The sequence below is a fragment of the Alligator sinensis genome, unplaced genomic scaffold (genome assembly GCF_000455745.1).
Source record: "Alligator sinensis unplaced genomic scaffold, ASM45574v1 scaffold13_1, whole genome shotgun sequence".
NCBI classification, from domain to species: Eukaryota; Metazoa; Chordata; order Crocodylia; family Alligatoridae; genus Alligator; species Alligator sinensis.
Genome location: NW_005841909.1, coordinates 1598569 through 1622328, shown reverse-complemented (window position 1 = coordinate 1622328; position 23760 = coordinate 1598569).

The window sequence follows — 23760 nt, the reverse complement described above, 5'->3', positions numbered from 1 at the left end:
CCCCGGCTGCTTGGGCTGAGCAGCGCCGAGCCCCGGGTGACAGCTGCAGCAGCCCTGAGCTTCCACCCAGCATGTGGCACCCTGCCAACCTGGGCCACACCCGCACAATGTGGCAGCAGCAGCGTGGGTGCCAGGTGGCCAGGGCTGAGCCCCGCTGCCCCACGTGGGGGGGCTGTGCCATGAGGCCCTGAGCAGCCCCCACTGCCGCTGCTGGTAAGCTGTGGGCAGTGTGGGAGGCTGCAGCCAGGCGGGGGAGTGATGGGGAGGGCAGGAGCCAAGAGGGGGAGCGATCAGGAGCCTAGAGCCAAGTGGGGGAATCCCTGAATCATCTCCAGCCACCTGTTCGCTCCTCCGCTTGTCTCCAGCCTCCTGCTCATCTCCAGCCTCCGGATGTACCCCAAGAGTCCCACAGCACCATGGCTGACAACACAGCACCATGGCTGGCAAGACCATAGGAGAAAGGAGAGAAGCAGATAGCTACTAGGGACAGCCAGAAGCAAAAATGCCTTCCCAGAGAACAGGAAAAAAATGAATGAGGATGCAATAACAGGATTTCCTTACAGGATTCCAGCTCAGCTATGGGATCTCTCTCGCACTCTATTTACCTTGGAGTATATGAGCCACTGAACATCATTAGTGGCATTGCATTTAGATTTGTATCAGAAACTTAGTAATGGGCCAGTCAGTACCCAGTTGCAGAACAACTGATAAAGACATTAATAGGATACATCGCTGAATGCAGCGGTGGAAACAGACAGCTTTTGGGAAATAATCAGAGAAGTTTCAGGGGGGAGCGGGGCAATAGAATGGATTTCAAAGAAGTGCTTCCAACTGAAATATTTCAGTGCAAGAGTATAACATGACCCACAAGTGATTTCATAAATAAAAATGTAAAATAATCTCCCTTTCCTCCCCATATAATGTCTATAATACCTGCTCCCTGTAATGGTACTGTTTTATTATGGTGGCAGTAATCGCATTGGAGATAGACATTTCAACGGAGAAATATCAATTATGGTAAGAGGATTCCATGCAAACATCTTTTGCCTCCAGCATAAATGCATGAACTATGGAGTGCCTAGCTCAGTAAGCAATGCAATGCAATAGGAGTGGTTTTAGTAAGCTGATGTCCTTAGAGATACCCTTACATTATCCTTCAGGAAACGCAGCAGACACAATAGAGATGTTAAAGCAGCTGCCATCATTCGAAGAAAGAGTTTATAAAAAGATATCCAATACCAATCTTGGAAATGTCTTTAAAAGAACACACACACACACACAAACACACACACACACACACACACAAGCTAGAAGTAGCTTAAACTGCAACATCCACACACTCAGTCTGATTCTCCATTAACCTATACTGCTACAGTAAGGAGGAGTACCTCCACTGAAGTTAATGGAGTTTAACGGCTTGCACTGCCACTTTTAATGGGAAGACAAAGCTCTTTATCTCTTTGAATGGCTTCACAGAGAAAGCTAGGATTGCACTGCCAAGTGTAAATATCTCAAGGACTTGATCATGTCAGTCCAAAGGCTATTTAAGCAGACAATACTGCACATTGGTATTAAAGCCTAGTTTGTCAGGCTAGCTAAGTGGTTCTCAACCTTGTTAGATTCAAGGCACTCCTCAGAAAATCCCAGCTCTTACCTTTCCCTTGTTTCTTTGACTAAGGAAAAATAATAGAGGAGGTGTTTTTTTTCTGTTGCAAAGAACTCAGAGTGACCACAACAGGGCAGAATACTTTTAACACTTTGGCACCTCTTTTTATTTGAAACCATTGGGTAAGTCAAGAGGAGTCCACACATGTGGTATGTGGTGCCACAGACTCATCTGAGACACCGCACATACAGGTGTTCCTAAAAAAAGGTGGGGTGGTGCACGTGGTAGCATGTGCCACCCCAAACTGGAGCTTGGTGGCTGTAGCCACTCTCCAGCTGCCTGTGAGGTTCCCTGCTGCAGAATCGCTGCTGCTGCAGCCCCCAGAGGCCCTAGGGCCCCAGGTAGGGCTGCTGGGGCCAGCCCAGATGCTGGCCGCAGCCTCCACTACCCTATCCCTATGCAAGAATGGCATTGGGAAGGCCAATGCCGATGGTATCCTGCTCCTGACCAAATGCGCCCAACACAGCCTGATCACCATCTTCCACATGAACACCGTCTTCCGCCAGAAAGACTGGCTCAAGACCACATGGAAGCATCCAAGGTCGGAGCACTGGCACCTCTTGGACTACATCATCTTCCAAGGTAGAGATCTGAGGGATGTGCTTGTCACAAGGGCCATGAAGGGATCTGAAGACAGCTGGACAGACCATCGATCTGTGCACTCAGTGATGAACATCCACCTGGCTCCAAGACACCGGAAGACCCAGAAGGCCACTCAGAGATGGCTCAATGTCACAGCTCTGAAGGACCTTGGACAGCAGAAGGAGTTCAAGGCCCAGTTGTATAGTGCACTGGAGCAAATCCCTATTGCGGATGACATCTCCGTCCAAGCACACTGGGAGCAACTCAAGTCTGCTGTGCAAGATGCCTGCGCCCAGACTATTGGGTTTGCCAATGACACTCAGGTCCATGATCTCCTCGAACAGAAGTATTCAGCCTTCCTCACCTGCAAGGCCATCCACAAATTCAGTGGAAGATGGTACTGTACCATCAGCTGAAGGCTGAGATCCAGTGATGCATCCATGACATGAAGAACAACTGGTGGGTGGAGAAGGCGCACATGATCCATGGCTATGCCAACCAGCATGACATGCATAACTTCTTCCAGGCTACCAAGACAACCTATGGACTCCACTCCATTGGACAAAACCCACTCCGATTACAGAACGGCTCCTGGCTCCTCAAGGACAATGATGCCATCTGTCTGTGTTGGAAGGAGCATTTCAAACTCCTCCTTAACTGGGAGTCCACTGTATCAGAGGAGACCCTCCAAGCCATCCCGCAATGCCCTGTGGTGGATTCCCTTGGTGATCTACCAACCATCAGAGAGCTTAAGCAGGCCATGCAACACAGATGAAAACCAACAAAGCCTGAGGCTCAGATGGTATACCTGCAGAGGTCTACCATGCTGGCAGCTTCTGGCTCACATCACGACTCCACCAGCTTATCCTCTGCCTTTGGGACAAAGAAGACATCCCCAGGGATCTCAAGAACATGACCATCATGACTATCTACAAGAAGGGGGACAAATCTGATTGTAGGAACTACAGGGGAGATTTCCTTCCTGTCCATTGCAGGTAAGATCCTGGCCCACATCCTCCGGAACCACCTTTGTACCATCACCAAGGAGATCCTTCTGGAAACCCAGTGCAGCTTCCAACCATCCCGGGGCACTGCAGTTATGGTTTTCATTGCCAGGCAGATCCAATAAAAATGTTGGGAGCAAAATCAAGAACTTCTCCTCACCTTCATTGACCTGACCACGGCATTTGATTCCTTAAATCATGATGTTCTGTGCACCATCCTCCAATGCCTTGGCTGCCTGCTGAAGATTGTCACCATGCTGAAGCTCCTGCTTGATGATATGACCACCACTGTCCTGAGTGGAAGATCTGAAACCAACACCTTCATGCAACCTTGTTTGACCCCGGTCCGGATGCAGATCATCCCCACCCTGTTCACCATCTACCTGACCATCAGCATCCACCTCATCCGCAATGATCTACCATCCAGTGTCAGTATCCAGTATCGACTGGATGGGAAGCTTTTCAATCGTGGGTGCTTCTGGGCAAAAACAAAAACTCACCATCAAGGACATCCATGACCTTCAGTTTGTGGACAACTGATGCATGATGGCTCACTCTGCACAGGATGTGCAAGCAACCTTAGATCTCTTCAACACTTCATATAAGAGACTTGGCCTGTCTTTGAATGTTTCCAAGATGAAGGTTCTCCCCAGACCAACCCTCCCCAGGCCAGCTGAACATCCCTCACATTATCTACGTCCACAGGGAGGCTCTGGAGTACGTGGAGCACTTTCCGTATCTTGGCAGCTACCTCTCTCAGCAGGCTACCATCGATGAAGAAGTCCAGCACCAGGTCAGCTACACCAGTGCCACCTTCTTCAAGCTGCGACGTGTCTTCAAGAATAGAGACTTCAGAAGCAGACAAAGGTCCTGGTTTACAAGGCTGTCATGGTGGCCACCCTCCTCTACTGCACTGAAACCTGGACTGTCTACCAATGCCACATTAAGACCGTTGAGAGCTGTCACCAGCGGTACTTGCATCGAATCTTGGGGATCAAATGGGAGGACCACCAGATCAGTGCAAGCATCCTCCATGAAACTGCGTCCACCAGCAACAAAGCTTGCTCTTGAGAAATCAACTCCAATGGATGGGCCACTGCATCCAGATGTCCAAGAACTACCTCCCTCACCAGATTCTCTTTTCCCAACTTTCTGTTGGCCAATGCTCAAAGAGTGGCCAAAGGAAACGGTACAAAGACACACTCAAGGTCACCCTCAAGCATGGAGGCATTGACAACAACGGATGGGAGGAGCGAGCTGCTGACCATTCGATGAAGCACCACCTGGTCCACCAAGGCACACACCATTTTGAGGCCCAATGACTCGATACTGAGGTGGAATGGTGGCGGCAAAGGAAGGAGAAAGAGACCAACCCAGGGCTGCAAATCTCACTCCCCCATGCAACAACATGCCCCCATTGCCAAAGAATATGTGTATCCAGAATTGGGCTCCTCAGTCACCTGAGGACCCATTAAGCCTGACGGACGTCATCCTTGACTCCAAGGGATTGACAATGATGACCCCATCCATAGCAACGTGCCACATGGTGATTCCCCGGGGACAAGAAGCAATGGCACAGGTTGTGCCATGTTCTTTGTCCCTAGGGAAACAACGTTCACACTCGTGGGGATGCGCCCTCTGGGTTTACCTAGTGAATCATATTTGCCATCAAGTCACATGGCACCCTTGAAAAGATCTCAAGGCACCCGAGGGATCGCTGCTCTTTATTTGTGCTCAGCAACAGAAGTGTACTGCAAATCCTTTTATGCATCCTTCTGCCCCAAACGCGACCAAACCATGAGATCCTCAAGCTCTATTGCCATATCTGAATCCAGGTTACTCAAATCGATTCATGAAACTTGGTTTCATAGATTTATAGATTCATAGAAGTAGGGTCAGAAGGAACCTTGTAGATAATCAGGTCTGACCCCCTGCCCTGGGCAGGAGAGAAAACTGGGCTCAAATGACCCCAGCCAGGTAGACGTCAAGTCTCCTCTTAAAGACCCCCAGGGTAGGAGCCATCACCATTTCCCTTGGAAGTTGGTTCCAGATCCTAGCTGCCCTGACTGTGAAGTAGTGCCTTCAAATGTCTAGTCTAAACCTACTCTCTAGCAACTGGTTCCACTAATCTCAGCATCAGATACAGGCATAAAGGTTCAACCTTTATTTGAACCTTTGGTTCACATGAAGCCATGAGAGCTTTGCCAGTTTATATCAGCTGAGAATTAATCTGTTGTATATAAATCCATTAGAACTGATCTGTTGTTTATAAATCAAAGCTTAGGAATTAAGAAACAGCCCAAATTCTCTTTCTCCCCACCCCCAACCCATAAGCTTTCAGAAATACAAGATCCAGATGAAGCTAGAAATGTGCCATAACTAGCAAGAACAAAACAAAGCTTTGCCTCAGAGACATATCCACCTACCAAGAGTTAACTCAGTTAAATAGCCCTGAACTAGTTATTTTTATGACCACTCTGTGATAACAAACATCAGTAAAAAGAGTCCAGGACAACACAGATAGACCAGTGATACATCTAATGGCAGGGCTTTTAAAAAGGAACAGTGTCAGGGATTTGGGGGGATTCTGAATAGCCTTCCTATTTCTGTACCTTAAAACAGATCATGTGAACCAAAATACTGCTCCACTATTGATTCCCTATCTTTGAAGGCTTTCAGGGTTTTTCTCTTATTCAGCTAACCTCACTGCAATCCTTTAGATCCATTAAATATTGCTATATCCATTATGCATGAAAGTTTGTCAGATCCAATAATTGTCTGCCTGAAGTTATGACTTACCAGCAGTATTTATTACTAAAACATGATAATCAATAATAAAAATGTCCTAAAGACCTCATGCAAAGGAGTACCAGCACCTAGGCATGATCATTCTCTCACAAAGAACAGGGATGTCCAACTTGTAAGGGGTGAGGGACTGAACACCCAGTGGACCACAGCAACAGGGGCTGCATGCCTGCGGTAGAGTGACCACCCATCTGAAATTGGGTTGGACAGTCCCAGAATGGGAACCTGAAGTCCCGGTCCCGAGCTGCATGACTCCAGGACAGCATTTGTCCCAGATTTGCAGCATTGTGCAGAGATCTGCAGGAAACAGTAGGTTTCCCCTTACAGGCTGGCAGCATTTCAACTTGCAAGGGGCTGTGGGGAGTGGGACGCAAGGGGCTCCACATGCATGTGCACGCCTGCACACGTGCCCATGACCAGGAATACATCAGAACAGCATGGAGAGCAGCTCCCTGCAGGTTAATCCAGGTGGGACAAGGGCTGGGGATGCTGCCCAGCCAGGGCTGTGCATGGGGCTGGGGCATGGAGGGCAGTGTACAGACTTATCCAGGGGCCAGGGCGGTTGGCTCCCTACCACTGAGCACCCCCCCCCCAAGTGTGGAGTTTGGGGGGGCATGTGTCTCCCAGATTTGTGCGCAGGGTGGAGGAAGATGCAGGGTACCCACTGAGGGATCAGGACTCCCAATCCTGCTGCCCTCCTCCCAAGACCCTGCAGCGGTCATGCCACCTGTGGAGGAAGCAGGCATGTGTCCTGCCTTTACATTTTAAAAAGGTGGTCACCCTAGCCCACAGGCCACACCAGTGCTAGCTATAGCCCTCTCAGGCCACATGACACACAGACACCCTCTGTCCCTGATTCATTGCATGGGTGCTCTCGCCACATAAGTAAGACATCTGTTTATAGCCACAGAATGGTTTGGGAATATCATAGAATCATAGAGAAGTAGGGCTGGAAGGGACCTCACACAAGCATTTAGTCCAGTCCTCTGCTCAAGGCAGGATCATTAGGGCTGTGTGAAGCATCAGTCCCTGATTCAATTCGGCGGTGGCCGAATCTCTGAATCCAATTCAAATCAGAAGACCCTTTACTATCTCCGAATCAAATTGGCACCCACTGAATCAATTCAGAGAGATTTGGAAAGATTCAGACATAGACACAGCTTTAAATGTTTTTTCTATATACCTCGAGGTACCAGGTGGCTCGTGAACACTGCTATGCTGGGGCACATGGAGTATCCCACAGAAGTGCGGGGGGCTCCCCAGCATGTTCAGCAGCAGACCCGGAAGTAGACCAGAAGCACTTCCAATCCACTTCGGGGTCCGCCGGGGAGTGGCCTGCCCCCCCACACCCCCACAGCTCAGCGACTGGTGCCTCCTGGGTTGGGGTGGGGCACCCAGGGTCCCCTTGTGGCTGATCACCAAGCCAGGGAGGCACAGGGGGTGGGGCCCAGCCCACTCCCTGGCAGACCCAGAAGTGGACCAGTACTTCCACTTCTGGGTTCACCACTGAGCACGTGGACCTAAAATCGAATAGGGCCTGCTTTTACACCCCTAAGGATCATCCCCGATTAAACTAATTTCAGCCAAATGTCTGCCTAACACACACTGATGTCCTTGGAAAAACTGGTAATGCATTTTATCTGACATAGAATCATAGAAAATGAGGGCTGGAAGGGACATCAGGAGGTCACATCTAGTCCAACCCCCTGCTCAAAGTAGGACCATCCTCAACTAGATCATCCCGGCCAAGGCTTTGTCTAGCCAGGTCCTGAAAACCTCCAAGGATGGAGATTCCATCACCTCTCCATATAACCTGTTCCAGAGCTTTACTACCCTCCTAGCGAGAAAATTTTTCCTAATACCTAACACAAGCTTCTCTTGCTGCAATTTAAGACCATTGCTCCTTGTTCTCTCATCTGCCACCACTGAGAACAGTCTTTCAAACCTCCCTTCAGGTAGTTAAAGGCTGCTAATTAAACCCCCTCTCAGTCTGCTCTTCTCCAAACTAAATAAGCTCAGTTCCTTCAGCCTCTCCTTATAAGCCATGTGCCCCAGCCCCCTAACCAGGCTATGAATGCCTGTAGGATCCCAGCACAAAAAGCTTTCTTCCAGAAGAAATGTAACATCTGTTTACAGCCTATGATATACAGTAAGCCAAATTCTGCCCTAGGATGCATGCATTTGCTTCCTATGGATTTCTATGGGTCCTAAACACGGTATGCAAAGGGCATGATTTGACAAGGAAGTATGCATATTAAATTGCTAAAGAAATGGTCAGCATAGAGTTTTTGCCACATTTTTAAAAAAAATTATGCTTTAATTCATATCTTTAGCTTCCTTGTTGGCAGTAAGTTAATGATGCATCATAACATACAGATGAAATACATTGCACATATTCCACCATATGGATTAAAATAAAGCAGATGTCTAGAGAATATCTTCAACTAAAAATATTGTGCCTTATGTGAACAACAGGATTGTAAATATTTTAAATGATAGTCAGAATATTTAATGGCACTCCTTGAAATACTACAATTTATGTACACAATAAACGGCAGATAAAATATGGCACATAAGAAGTACTTCTAGGACTCTTCTTTTCCATGACTATAAGTTAGTTGTGTTATAAATCTGTAACAATGAAGTGCTGAAAGAGACTTAAAGTATGAGTCAGAAGGTCCAGCTGAGCTGCTTAACCCACTGGACTAGCATGGTTAGCTAGCCATAAGCACAGAAGCTAGCATCACATCCAGCCACCTGTGACTTCCTTGCCTGAATGAACAGAGACCAATTTATAACTGGATCAGCTGGGAAGGGCCTTTGGCACAAGTTCAGAGTAAGGCTCAAACTCATGCCTCTGGAGTTATAGTGAGACACCTGAAGTGCCATGGCCAGGCCCAGGGGGGATTCTAAATGCTAATTCTAAATTCTAAAATGGGGCTGAATTAGTTAATGAACAGGGTTATACAGCACAGAGTCTGACTCCACAACCTTTTACTGTAGGTACATAAATTTGCTGACAGGATGGTGTAAAAAATAAGTAGAGCTTACGTGTGCAGATTTCTCGAACTTATAACCATCGAGAGTTTGTCACCATCAAGGCAGAGTCTCCGGGGTGCCAGGGAAGGAGTGCTGGGGTGAACCTGGAGAGGTGCACCTCGCTGGTGTATTTCCAAGTTTTGGAATGGGTTGGCAGATACAAGTGGGCAGGCTGCCTACAGACAAGTCCTAGTGTTAGGGTAGCTTGTCACATTTAGCTTGAATGGCACCTGCTTGAGTGGTGAATTATAGTATTATTTAAACGTTATATACCTGGACTTCAAAAGGGCCTTTGACCTAGTCTCCCCCAAAGTTCTCATGAAAAGATTGGGCAAATGGGGCCTCAACTACTTTACGGTCCAGTGGCTAGGTAACTGGCTCCAACCTAAGACCCAGAGAGTATTGATTGACGAAACTGAGTTATCATGGTGGAAGGTGACCAATGGCATCCCCCAGGGTTGAGTACTTGGACCAGTGCTTTTCAACATGTTCATCAATTATTTGGATTCCGGTATTAAAAGCGAACAAATAAAGTTTGCTGATGACACCAAACAAGGGGGGCTATGGTCACACTCAAAGACAGGCTGGCAATACAGACCAACCTGGACAGGCTCGCAAGGTGGGCAGACCTCAACCTGATGTCGTTTAATATGGAGTAATGTAAAGTGCTCCATCTGGGGAAAAATAATCCACAACACACTTACAGCTTGTTAGCACATCTGAATGAGGCCTGGGCGTTGTGATAGACAACAAGATGAACATGAGCCACCAATGGGATGCTGTAGCTGGCAGAGCTAATCAAACACTGGCATGCATCTACCAAGGCATCTTGAGCAAGGCTAAGGATGTCCCTCTCTACTAAGCCTTGGTGAGATCGCAACTGGAGTACTGCATCCAGTTCTGGCCGCCGTGCTTCAGGAAAGATGTGTAGAAGCTCAAGAGAGCCCAAAGGAGGGCCAAGTGCATGATTAGAGGCCTAGAGACCAGGTCATACAAGGAGAGGCTGAAAGACTTGGGACTGTTCAGCCTGGAGAAGAGAAGGCTTAGAGGGGACATGGTGGCACCCTATAAGGATATCAAGAGCGTATATCAGGGCCTGAGGGAGCATCTGTTCACCAAGGTCCCCCAGGGGAGGACAAGAAATAATGGGCACAAGCTGATTGAGTATCGCTTCAGGCTAGACACAAGGAAAAAAACATCTTTACAAGTTGAGTCCTGAGGGTTTGGAACAGGCTCCCCACAGAGGTGGTACAATCATCCACCCTGGCGATCTTCAGAAAGTGTCTTGATGCCTGTCTTGCTGGGGTCATCTGATCCCAATCTTTCCTGCCCAAGTGCAGGGGGGCTGGACCCGACAATCTGTAAGGTCCCTTTCAGCCCCTAACAACTATGAAACTATGAAAGCTAGATTTTAGTTAAGTTGAACTGTGAGAGGTATATGCCGCATTACATTCTGGGTTGATGATGCTTTAGTGATCCTTTAGTGCCATAGGTGAGTAACACTAGCCGTGACCTAGATGTCTAGCAAGAAAAAATGCTATAGGGACAGCTGTTCCGCTGCACTTCTGACAAATGCTCTAGAGTAGGGGTGTCAATCTCACTCAGATTGACTGGGTCTCATCCGTGGGCTGGATCTAGACCCACCTCTGGCAGTAGGGCAAGAAGTCGCAGAGAACCACAGGAGTAGCTTGCCCCCCACTACTAACATGTACCCCCCGCTGGGCTCTATACCCTGAAGACCAAAACAGTAATGTAACTGAGGAGAGCAACCAAGGCAGCACCCCAGGCATTGCAAAAAATAGTCACTGCTGCAGTGACAGCTGATCATGCCATTGCAATAAAGATAGTGGGAGCCCACGCTACCTTGTGCATCACAACTGCCTTGGATGCAGAATTGCCCTGCTATGCCTGTAGACCAAAATAATAGTGCCTTTTCCCCTCTAGTTCTATTACATATTGTATCTTTTCCAATTTGTTATTTGCCAATGTGTTTGCATTGTCCTTTGGTGGGGTAAGCTCACAAGGGTAACCTTCAAGCTTTACTTCCTTATGTTCTACAGGCCCTGCCTTTCCTTTCAGTGACCATATCATGTCTGGAATTAAATTGGTTTAGAAATGAATACGTTTTCTTCCATTTGCCTTCAAGTTGACAGCTGCAGTATTGCCCGTGGTTCCTATGAAGAATTCATCTGAGCTTGTGATGCCATTGTCATCCCCTTCTCCAGGCCATGCACACTACTGGTGCATGCAAATTCTTGCAAAGAGATGAAACTCACTGCAGATCTTGCTTCTCTTCTCCAAATGCTAGGCATTGTCATGGGTGGAGTTGTTTGTCACAGTGTTCACAGCTCCATGTACTCTAGGATCGCTGAGCTCTGCATGCCTTTCTGCTGCAGGCCTCTTATAGTATTTTAGATTCCATATAATGTTCACAATGTCCAAGCAATGCCTACCCTCCATAACTGCAGTCCTCATGGGACAACTTTCTTTGGGTGGCAAATTCTAATTAATTCATCAGGGGTTAAATTTAGGGTCTTCAATTAACATCTCCCCAAATGTTTTTCCCTAGATCCCAGTCACTGTCTGGTCTCTTGTCAGCAACTCAGCCCGACTAAAATTGCAAGACTGGCTCTTCATCCTTATATTAGTCATGAACTCTCCTATTTTTTCCATGTTCTTTTTAAAGCATCGCTCTCCTGTGCTTTAGCTTTACACAGAGTGCAGCAGTTCTCAAATTTTTACAATAGAGTTGCATAGTTAGCTTCCTCTCCCCAAGGCAACTGAAAACTATGAAGTTATTGTCAAAAATATCATATTTTCTCACATACAAAATGTACCTTTTTTCCAACAAACAGCTGCTAGAAAATGGTGTGCAAGAAAATATGGTAATACTACCTCTGAACTGTCTCTCTCTTTCCTGGGTACCCATTACTTACAATTACATAACTGGAGAGTTTCAACTCTGGTGGGACTTTTAATTGCTCCATTCTCCCCCTTAGGAATTTCTTAATTTATTTGCTTCTGGCATGGTGTGTTGCTCAGCAACCGCTCTGAGCCAATGAATCCAATTAAAGTCTCTTTCATTCACTGCCCAATTTCTAACTGGTCAGCATTGCTTAACTTGAGCTTCTTCACAATGCAACAGCTGGTCTCACCTGCCTTTTGCAAATCTCTTAAAAGGTACAGCTCCCCACACTGGAAAGGAGTAAGGCTTAACAATAAAGTCTCCACCAAGTTTATTTTAGCTAAAACACTTCACCAGCCCACCTGGAATTTCCACCTGAGTAAGCTCAGTGTAGGCAACTGATGCAATGAAAATTAATGAAAGTCTTTCAATTCACTTCAAACAGGCTTCAGATAAGGCTCCTTTTATGGACTCCCATGAATAAATTTAATTTAGACCAGGGCTGCCCAACTGGTGGCCCATGGGCTGCATTTGGCCCCTGAGGCATTAACCTGTAGGCCCCAGGCTCCTAGTATAGGTGCCACTGCCTCCACTGCTCCCCCACTTCTACCACCAGAGCCTTTGGGCTCCCCCTTCCTCCTCCAGCTTGCACTTCCTATACCTGGGATGCCATGGAGGGGGTGAGCAGCAAGGCCATGGGGTGCTGGTACAGTGCAGCAAGAAGTGAGCGGCATCCATGATGGGGGAACACATGGTCCAGCAGACGGTCCATGCAGCACATAGCCTATTAAGCATGTTACCAGTGGCTTGTGGCCCCCTGGACAATCAGAAGTTGAACAGCCCTGACTTTGACTAACAGCTCTTAGACAAGCAAGCTTAATGCCTTTTCTTTTCATAATGTGTCAAGATTTTATGAAAATCCTCTGTAGGAAACTGAAATATTGCCAAAAGGAATCTAACAGCACCTAATACTGTAGCACAAGACATACTGTCATAAAAATGCAGGAAAAACTCAATGCACCAAACTTGTAGCACAATTGAAAAGCTAATTATAAAACAGTCTATGTAAGGGTGCAGCACAAATTTCTGTTCCTCATTAAGGAGACAAATCCTTGCATGCATCTGTACTTTATGCCTTCCCTAGCCATGTCTTTCTGTTTCACTAGACTTAAGAAATGGATTCAGATTTGGGCCCAGATTTAGTTTCACCTAAATTGTCTTAAGTGGCACTTAAGCAGCTTTTGGGGCATGTAAATCACTAACCGCAATTTTCTCCCCAAAATAAAAGCCTGGAAGACTCGTTCCGAATCCCTAACAGGATGTAGCGCGTGTTTGTGCTTGTAGAGAAGGAAGGGACACTGACATGGATTGGGAGTAGCCAAGCTCAATGTTGCCAACTTTCCTTTCAGAAAAAGAAAGCCCGGGTATACACTACTGGCATTCTCCAGGCTTGCTATAGCCCACCCTGCCTTGCACAGCCTGCTTTCTCTGCTGTCCAGTCCTTCCTGAAAGCACACTTCTCCCATCACACCACTCATCACCGGGGTGGATCCAGTGCGGTCACACCTCCCTTTGCCTGCGAGAGAGCTCTTGGTGCAGGGTCTGGCTCCACCTTTTGCACTGTTATGATTTTATACCTTGTGTTGTGTCAGGGTTGACCATGTAGTTTTGCTAAGAGGCTAGCCAATGGATTTGCATAGGATGGCTTGGATAGGGATGATGCCTCAGGCAGGGAGTTGGACTAGATTCATAGAGTAAGGCTGGAAGGGACCCCGGAAAATCATCGGGTCCAGCCCCAAAGACATCTGGAGGTCCCTTCAAGCCCCACTTCTCTGATTCAGTTCTCAAGTGGAGCTCTGACAGGCACCTGCGCTGAGCAAGCAACGGACTCAGAGCTCACTGCACAAGTGCAGCACAGCAAAAGTTAAGGGAGTCTGCACCCCCTTACCCTGTCTTTGAATCTGCTACCACTTGCCCCCACCCCTTGCCAAACAGACTAACGCTGCCATGTTGGTGTGGCACAAGGGGAGCACCAAAACCATCCCATTTTCAGGAGATCTTAATAGCATGCAGCCAAGTGCAGCACTAAAGTGATTACATCACATCTGTTTTAGCGGACAGTGCACGGAGAGTAGTTGGGTTGTGATGTTCCCTGGTGCAATTCTCAGGCAGTGTAAACATGCCTAATTCTATTTTGCCTAAAAACTCCTGACTTCAATGCAGATGCATTTAGATGTACAAGTAGAAGGCATTTTTGCCACTTGTGTAGAGTTTATACCTTCTTTCTACCAGCACAGCTAGGCTTGTCCCTTTTGAACATGCTCAAAGGGAACCCTGACAGCCTTATGTGCTCTGGGATGGCCCTATTCCACCTGGGAGGGATTGGAGTAAGTCCAGCTCCCCCTAAAAGTCCTGGCCCAAAATGCAAATGATTCAAACACTGGGACTGTTTGGAAATTTAGTCTGGATCCACATCAAAATTCTGCAAAATGCCCCAGTTGAAATGGGCTAAAGCTGAAAGTTAGGTTCAATACACTAAAAGCATTGGACTCTTCAAATTCCAGGTGAATATCTTACATCTTAAGCTAACCTTCAATCAATATTTTGGTACGTAACCTTAGTGGTTTGATGATTTTTAGTGACCAATGTTGCTTGTAGAATTTAAACCAGAGAGCACTTGTCATCTAAGCAGGTAATCTACTACATTTGGATTTTCTGTTCCCAAATGCCTTAAAATGTCTCTTAGTTTAGACAGTTAACCATAATTCCACCCCATAATTTAAATCAATCCATTTATACCGATTGCTGCGCAGCTCCAAAAACTAACAGCAAAAGCTCAGAAACTGTACCGTTGTCCACAATCAACCTGAGCACCATCACAACCCCGATATTGCCAGGGGTCATGCTTGAAGATGGAGGGTGCTCAGCATCATTGTAACACCGCAGGTGCATATCTGTGGGTTGTGGGCACAGGTGAGACAGGTGAGTGAGTAAAATTGTATGGCTGATTTCCCAGAAGATAAAACAGCGCAGCACTGCAGCAAACTTAAATCAATTTAATTCTCCAGTTCCACTTCCAGTCCTCTTTTTCAGTGATAAATTATTATTATATGGGGCCTAGACCCAATCCAATCAACAATCCTAGAGCCATTCTCAAATCAAAGACCACCTCCTCAGAGCAAGTGTCAATTAAACTCCAAAATCCCCAATTATGATACCTCATGATTCCCTAAACTCCAAGATCAAGCTGGAAGTGTCTGAGACATCCTACCCTCTACCCCAGAAGCAACATTGCAAAAGTTGGCTGAAAAACAGTCAGGAAAATGTCATGCTTTTCAAACAGTTTCATTCTTATTTGGGCAACGCAAACATTTTGAAACTTTTATGGGCTGGAAATTATAAATCACATATAATGAAAAAATGTTAAAAATGAACTTTTATGTCAAGACAAGGTGTTTCATTATTTGATGCTCCTCATTCAAATATGTATTCAGCCCGAAGAACAAAGGGAAACATTTGGCAGACCCTGGGAAACTCAAAATAAAAAAGATGAACTCAAAACAAAGCAGATACCTTGGAATAAAACCGAAATAAAAACCTGATTTGATATTGTGCCATTTTGGAAAAGCTTTTCTTCGTAACAGACTGTGAAATGGATGTTATCTCATTGGTGGTAGGCGTCGTTGTAGTGTTGGCAATTTTTTATTGAAAAAAGAAAGTTTTGTTGAAAAAAAATTCTGACAACCTCACTAGTAGGCTTTGTTACCCACCTAGATTATGATAATATAACATGAAAACAGAATTAATCTCAAAGTTATTCCAGAACTGTTGCAATGCCATTGTGCTTTGTTGCAATGAAACATTTTATCAAGGATGTAGAAACAAAATGTAGAAAATGTGCGTTGTTCTTCTTTTGTAGATTTTATTGTGTAGTAGCTGCCTCTTCATCACACCTGCCATAATAGGAATGGCAACAGCATCATCTAAACTGCCGACACTTGGCGTCAGGCTTATAGAATAACTGTAACATTACTAACATCAGCTTTCGCCTGAAGCAAGGAAACAAAATTAAACTAAATTTCCAAGGTCTCACAACTGTACATCGACCTAAGTGTTCATGAGAGCACCAAAACTTCTGGAACAAAAGAAAGAAGTATTTCCTCCGGGACAACCGGAGTTCAGTTGGCTTCCTGAAACTTTAAGCCTCCAATCACACCACTGAAAGGTTCACATTAAATTGAGTATGTTCAGAAGATATGACAAAAGCAGTAAATAACTATGCATTTAAGCTCTTGCAAATAGGGTAGGCCATTTTGTAATGCATTGCTAACGACCCTTTAAGATAGTCTTTACTGTTGGTATGAGGCCAAACACTTCTGATCAATAGTACCTCTACCCAGGCCACTAACTTCTCTTTTGTCCCTCATTAACAAGAGGTTGTACTTGCCATTAGCTTTCAATTCAATTATTCTGCAAAGTGGAAGTTTCCTTCAATATTCACTCCCTCAGAAAGCTCCTAACAGAACTGCCAAGCTGAACCTTGCCTGCCTGCCCGACAAAGGGAGCTATTTAAAAGGAAAGAGCTGATGGATAGATCATGAACCTTGAAGCCCAGTGGTACAAAATGTATGTATTAGCAATATGGGCAATGAGAATTCACAACAGGTCTCTTTGCCACAAGCAATCTGATCTTTTGCAGTTAGGAAAGGTCATAGATTTGGCTTCCATTTCCTGACATAATATGAATAGATAGGGACCTACTTAAATAGCCATGTTGCGATTTTCACGGAAACTGCACCAAAAAAAAGGTGTTAACCGCAAAAAAAGGGCATTTCCCATGGTTTTGCACACAATCACCGCAAAAAAAAAAAAAAATACACGTGTAGCAGGCTCACCTTTCAGAGCTTGGGTTGAATCCCAGGCTTGAGATCCTGCTGTTTTGATTGGTGGAGCCCATCCACAAATCAGGAGGCAGCACGAGAAATAACATCATGCCCCTTTCCTGAGGGGAGGGGGGGAAGAGCTCCCCCAGACCTGATTGAAGACTGCAAACTGTCAGGTCCAGAAGACGTCGGGGCAGAGCTTGGGGCGTATAAAAGGAGCTGCGTGCCTAGCACGAGAGCAGATGTGTCGGGGACTGAGAAGAGAGAAGAGCGGGGCTTAGGAGAGCTGCTCAGCAGGGTGAAGCAGTAGCCCAGGAAGAGCCCCTGAAGACTTCTATCAGCAGGGAGCGGGGACGGCTCCAGCGGTTAGGTTCTTGGCGCACGGCGTCCAGACCCTGGGAGCTGTGCGAGGCGGCTCAGGTCTGCAACCTCTGGTGTGCGGCCAGAGACACGGTGCACAGGCCGGTGCACGGAGCGGGACCTTTGGAGCCCCTGGGGCGGCTCAGGTCCTCCCCCCCCAGAACGAGGCTGGGAGCCCAGAACGAGGCTGGGAGCTCGGTGCAGGAGGCGCTGCAGGGAGGGCGAGAGACCCTGGGAGCTGCTTGAGGTGGCTCGGGTCTACAGCTGCTGACACGGGGCAGCAGCTCAGTGCAGATGACACAGCCCAGAGAGTCCGGGAACAGACCGAGCCCCCGTGCTGCACAAGGCTGTCCAGGCCTCCAACCCCTAGCATAAGGTGAAGCGTCCACTACACACAGCAGTGCCTGTGGCCCTAAGCCAGGACGGCGGCAGCAGAGTCAGGCAGCAGGGAAACCCAACAGGCACAGAGCTTGACCTGGAGAACAAGAGGCAATCCTCCAGGACTGCGGAGTAGTAATATGTTACCCTGGAGAGATGGTCCCCGCAGGGGAACCCCGCACCCCCCAAAACTGGGTGTGGTATATTATAGGGTTTATTGTTTTGTAAACTTGTACAGAGAGAGAGAGAGAGAGAGAGATTAGATATGTCCTTACCCTTTAATGGTTTTGTTGTGATAATAAATCTGTATATAGTTAAGTAATTGATTGACTGGATCGGACTCTATAGGGGACGGAGGCGGCCGCTGGGCTGTTGTGTCCCTCCACAGCACACTGCCCTGCCAATAATTCCCTCAATTGGAGAGGGAAGTACACCCATGTACACCCGGGCTACACACGCTTACCAGAATACAAAGGAAGAGTGGCAATCCCTGAAGCCACAGAGCACAAGGTTTGAGAGGGAGCTACTGAGAGGCTAAGCTAGTGGCATCGACTCAGTACAAGCACCAGTCAGGAAAGTGAAAGGGTTTCGGCGCCATCTTTTAAGAAGCCAGATGCAATGCTGCAGACTGAAGATGATTAGTGAAAGAGTGAGAAGAAAACCAAGAAAGCCAAATACATTTCAGCTCAGGATTGTGCAAGGTAGTTCCCTGTAGGAACCTTGCATGCAGATGGTGGTAAATTGCTTTGTTCATCATGAAGCGCGACTCCGGATGTGTTGAGGATAAACAGCATTGATCGACATTTAGAGTCCAGATGGCATAAAGAGAAAGGCTCCCACAGAGGCTGAACGTCAGAGCAAGAAACAAGTGACTACGTCCTCGATCTTTAAAAGAACCACTGAAAGCAGTTTGACAAGAAGAGAGACTACATTCATGCTAGTGGAAACATTCACAGCCGCCAACATTCGTCTGAAGAAAAGTGATAACCCTAAAGTAAGGGACTACTTGAACAAATACACACCAAATGCTAGCAGTTTCCCATGTGTGAACAAGCTTCACCAAGATTATCTACCAGGAGTAGGAGTAGTTGCTTTGCATGTTCAGACTACAAAATCTGCATTGGCAGAATATGAATCAAATCTCGATTGTAGCAGACGAAGCAACAGATGTCCAAGATAATTACGTTCTGCACATTTTATCTGTATCTGAGAACTGGACAGATCATAACCTGCCTGTTTTTCAAGCAAAACCAGCTCACCTTGCATCTGTCAATTTTTCTACCATGGCACAAGCTGTAATGAAGGCTGTTGGAAACCACGGCTTACAATTTAACAAGATCTCAGCATTTCTGTCTGATAATGCAATGTATATGTGCAAAGCTTTCTCTGATGTGCTCCATGGAATGATGCCCAATGCAATGCACGTCACCTGCAATGCACACTTCCTTTCTTTAGTAAGAGACATCTGGCACACATGTTTTACTAATGTGGGTAGCCTGGTTTCCTCTTTTAAAAAAAGCATTCAAGCATTGTCCAGGCCATAAGCTTCGATAGATACAGGGAGTCCATAGTCATTCAAAGCAAAGATTTACATGCAACTGTTAGGACTGTGCAAAGCTTAGGTGCTGATATGATTCGGAGGGGATTTGACCCAAATCCGAATTGAATCAGGGGACCAATAAAAAGGTCTGAATCGATTCGAAGCTCTCCAAATCTTTGGAAAAGATTCAGAGAGCTTCAATGATTTGGGCAGTCCCCACCCAGTGCAGCAGGAAGCTGGAGCCGGACTCAGAGCTGGTAAGGGGCAGGGGAGGGGGAAAGGACCATGGGGGGGGGCCCTGTCAGCCCCAGCCCATCTGCTCCTCCACCCCCCAATCCTCACCCGTCCCCCCAGCCCCCTATGGCTGCACCAGCTCCTGGTGCTTTAAAAAAAAAGCCCCTACACAAAGCAGGACCATCCCCAACTAGATCATCCCCAATTAGCTTCTAACATGGCTTTAAAAAGTGAGCAAGCTTTGATCCACCAAGCACACAACAAACTGATGGATTTGATAAGTTGGGTCAAAAACAGCATCACGACAACTTTCACACTGTCAACATAAAACCCAGCGGAGACAAGAACGTCTCCAGGCAATAGCTGCAAAGTTAAATCAGTCCTACAAGTACGATCAGTCATTACCACTGCAGTTTAAACAACTGGTGGCCTCCTTTTTTTAGTGCTGTTCACATTTTTTACCCCAATCAGGTGCCTTTTCTGAGTTTTGACCCTCAGCTACTAAAAACAATCCCTAGATGGCAGAAGGAGCATGACAAGCAATGGGCTGCTTGCACGAATGTTGTCTGACTACGTTTTGGGAATCTGTTTCTGATTGGTTTCCACATCCCTACAACTTGGCAAAAAGCTGACTTACCATTCCAAACAATTTAGGGGACGCAGAATGTGCAATCTCGGTGCATGGACAAGCGTTCACACTGCAGAGACAGGGGGTATCAGCTGCAGCTGCCAGTGGATGCTGCATGCTAGCACTTGACAACTGACATGAATTGCTTCTATCAAAGTTAGCATTATTTAGTATTACTAAACTTTTTTGTAGAATGCTAATAATAAATGATTACAATTCATATTTTATATATATATATTTATATTCATAATATATTTCAATTTAGATTGAAATGTAATACTTAGATTTATAATAATGCGGTAATTTATTTGATATTGACTTTGCTGTTTAATTATGCCATGGGTTTTGCCCCTCAGCCAATCAGCAGCAAGGGGGAGCTTGCTATGAAAGACTGTGAAATTGGCTCCACCTGCTGTAAGCAGACTATGAAAATCCCATTTTTTCACCACAATTTAGGTAGGTCCCTATGAATAGACCACAGATTTTCCCCTATCCTCAGTTTTGCTAATGTCACCCATAAGGTAATTCATCCTGATCAGTAGAACAGAACTGAAAAATTGCAAACATTTAGAACCAGATTTAAAATATCCAGGAGTTCAGGGTTTCCAAAGCTCTGGCTGAGATTCATCGTGTTTATAAAATTAGGAGCCATCTACCAAGGTTAAGTCTACCTAGATCCGCCTTTGGATTTCAGACACAACTAGGACGTTTGAAGAAGTCGAGCTCCAAAATGATGGTTGTATTTACAGAGCTTTTGGCTCTCCGCAATCTGAGACTGACTTTGAAAAGGGAATTTTTAGTGCAGAATTTGTGAAAGATACTGATTGATAGAATAACGTACTCAGTAACGGACGTGTATACAGTTCCTTGCTGTTAGACTGGAGTTCAAACCTGATGGCACTATTTTCTAGTTACCAGCATGCTAAGAGGATAAGCTGAAGCAGTAGCTGGCATATCCACTAAGCCAAAAACAGGAAAAAATTCCATAATCCAGTGGTTATGGTACACTCCTCTGAAGAGAAGGTCTCGGTTCAAGTCCCTGCTTGTATCAGACAGATGAAAACCCAGCCCCGTGCAGGTGCCCAACTACTGAGTTGCAGGCCAGGGGTGGTGGCAAAGCACCATCACTTACTCTCTGCTGTGTTTTAAAGCTGTTACACCACATTTGACCATTTTGTTATGCATGCTTGCACGTGTTAATTGTTTTAAAGTTAAGCCTCTTCTTTATAGTAAGAGCACTCAACTCAAAATTTCTAAAAAATGCCACATTTGAGTGGAACTCCAATTTTATATTATATACAGACATTCTACATATATTTTGGTCAAGCCACTGAACCAGAAAAAAATCAGTTATTTGCACAGACCTAGCTTCATGCAATTTCCTACCCATCTCATCAATTTCCAAGAAACCCTAAATCCAGTGAGCAGCAAACTCCTAATCAAGTGAGGTGCAATACTCACCAAATTTGCAGAGAAAAATAAATGTTTTGTCACTACTTACCGCCACTGATTGATACCCTCCACCAAGCCATTTACATTGGTCTCTTCCAAGGCTGGGTGGTATGCCCCAACCAGATGGTAGCTACTATGTAGGTTGTTTTTCCCCATCTGTGGATGAAAGGGGGTAGGAAAAAAGGCCTTGCTACACCAGCAATTCAGTGCGAGTCAGGGGCGCACAGACAATTGGCCTCCATCCATCCCTTGTTCCAGAAGAGCAATAAGCCAGCAGACTTCTGGTGACCTAATCTTGGTGTTTTGCTGTGTAACTACATAATAATTCAATCCCAAGAGAGAGTCATTCCTTAAAAAGAAGATATTTTGTATTGCTATGGGCCCTGCAGCTCCAAAACTACTTTCCTTTGTGTCTTCAGAACAGCAGTGCAAATTAACACAGCCAAAACTTTTTTATATCCCAAGTCATTCATCACTGCCAACATCTCTACCACCCTCCTTGCCACACAGGCCCACAAGATTGAGGTCATTCTTTACTTTTCTCTCCAACCTGCCCTACTCATCCAGGTAGTGTCCAAGTCCCCCCATTTATTATTCTTTTGAGCTCCCCTGGAATAAGCTACAGCTACAATCCAATACACGAGCAAAGGCTGATTTAAATAAGATCCATTAGTATATAGATGAAAGAATTTAGTCCAAACTCAGTTCCTCTGTAAGCACAGAAATTGTTCTGAATGCTTTGGGGAGGGGGAATGGGTTTTGACTTCACTAAGATCATACAGTTTTGCATTAGTCACTCATTAAAACGGAGATGAAAACACTCTCCCCAATGCTGCAGCAGTATCACAGTGTGGGGTAGCAAAGCAGTATCAAGAGTTTTATCTTCGCATCTTAAAACATGCAAGTGAGTACTTTGCTTTGTTTCCAGACAGCAGATTATTGCAGCCTGCCTGCCAAACATGATTAATAACTCTGCGAGAACCTTTGTACTGTGTGCACCATTTGCCAAAAAACAGCAGAAATCAAAGGGGGAAGGTGCATTGCAATGACAGTTATTTCACAGCTAGAAGACTGTTTCTTTGTGATTAAAGAACAAACCCAATTACATGAAGAAAATTCAGTGACATAAGCTTTTCTCTCCCCTTCCACCCTCCTCCTTCTTTAAAGTGTTGCTTGGCATTCTTGAGATTAATTTCACAGCTTTAAAATAAACATTTCCAAAAATAGCAAGAGAAAAATATGGTAATCCTGCAAAGGGGAGTCTCCGTTAGTTCATTTTCCAGAACCCAGAAACTCTGCCAGCCCCAAATCCTTATTACTGTGCACAGTAAGCACAAGAAGATAAATGACTTTCTGTGTCAGCAAAGAATGAACGAGCTAGTGCTTTGGTGCAAAGGCTCAGGCTTCAACGTATGTTAAAGCGGATAATATCCAGGAAAAACACATCAGGCCATCCATGGAACTAAAGCAACCTACTTCATCGAACTGATGAATGCCCAAGTTCTTCTTGCTGAACAAGTTGGTTATTGCTAATGTATTACAAGACTAATCAGAAGCCAATCTTTCTAAAACAACAAGTACCACCTAACAAGTATCCCAGAATATCACAGAAAAATAGAAAATTAAGATTAGAAGGGACATCAGGAGGTCATCCAGTGAACCCCCTGCTCAAAGCAGGACCATCCCCAACTAGATCATCCCAGCCAAGGCTTTGTCTAGCTGGGTCTTAAAAACCTCCAAGGATGGAGCTTCCACCACCTCTCTGGGTAACCTGTGTAGTGCTTTACTACCCTCCTAGGGAGAAAATTTATCCTAATATCCAACCTAAACTTCCCTCTTTATCTGACAGCCTCCTTTAAAGAAGACTAATTATTCAATAGTGGACATGGGCATCTCCAACTTTACTGGGAGGCATCATCCTCTCAAACTAGGTAATATTTTTTCTTGCCGATCACCCTACTAACTCTGCAAGGGTAGTCAAACTTTAACCAATTTGTACATCCTTAGTCAACACTCCATCAAAATTCAATCATTAGCTCACCAGAGAAAACTCCAATTGACCAAACACTTACTATAACAGGGCAGAGCCATGTTACTAGGGGTGCAGAGGAGTCTGAACAGCCCCACATCCTGAAAGCACCTCCTCATACCCACCCCAGACCTGCAAGGACTCACCAAAGGCTAGGAAGTCTCCCAGCAAGGGAGCTGACACAGGTGTGGTGAGTGAGGAAGAGTCAGGCACATGGGTCAGCACCAGTAGGGGGAAGAATAGATAGATGCTGAA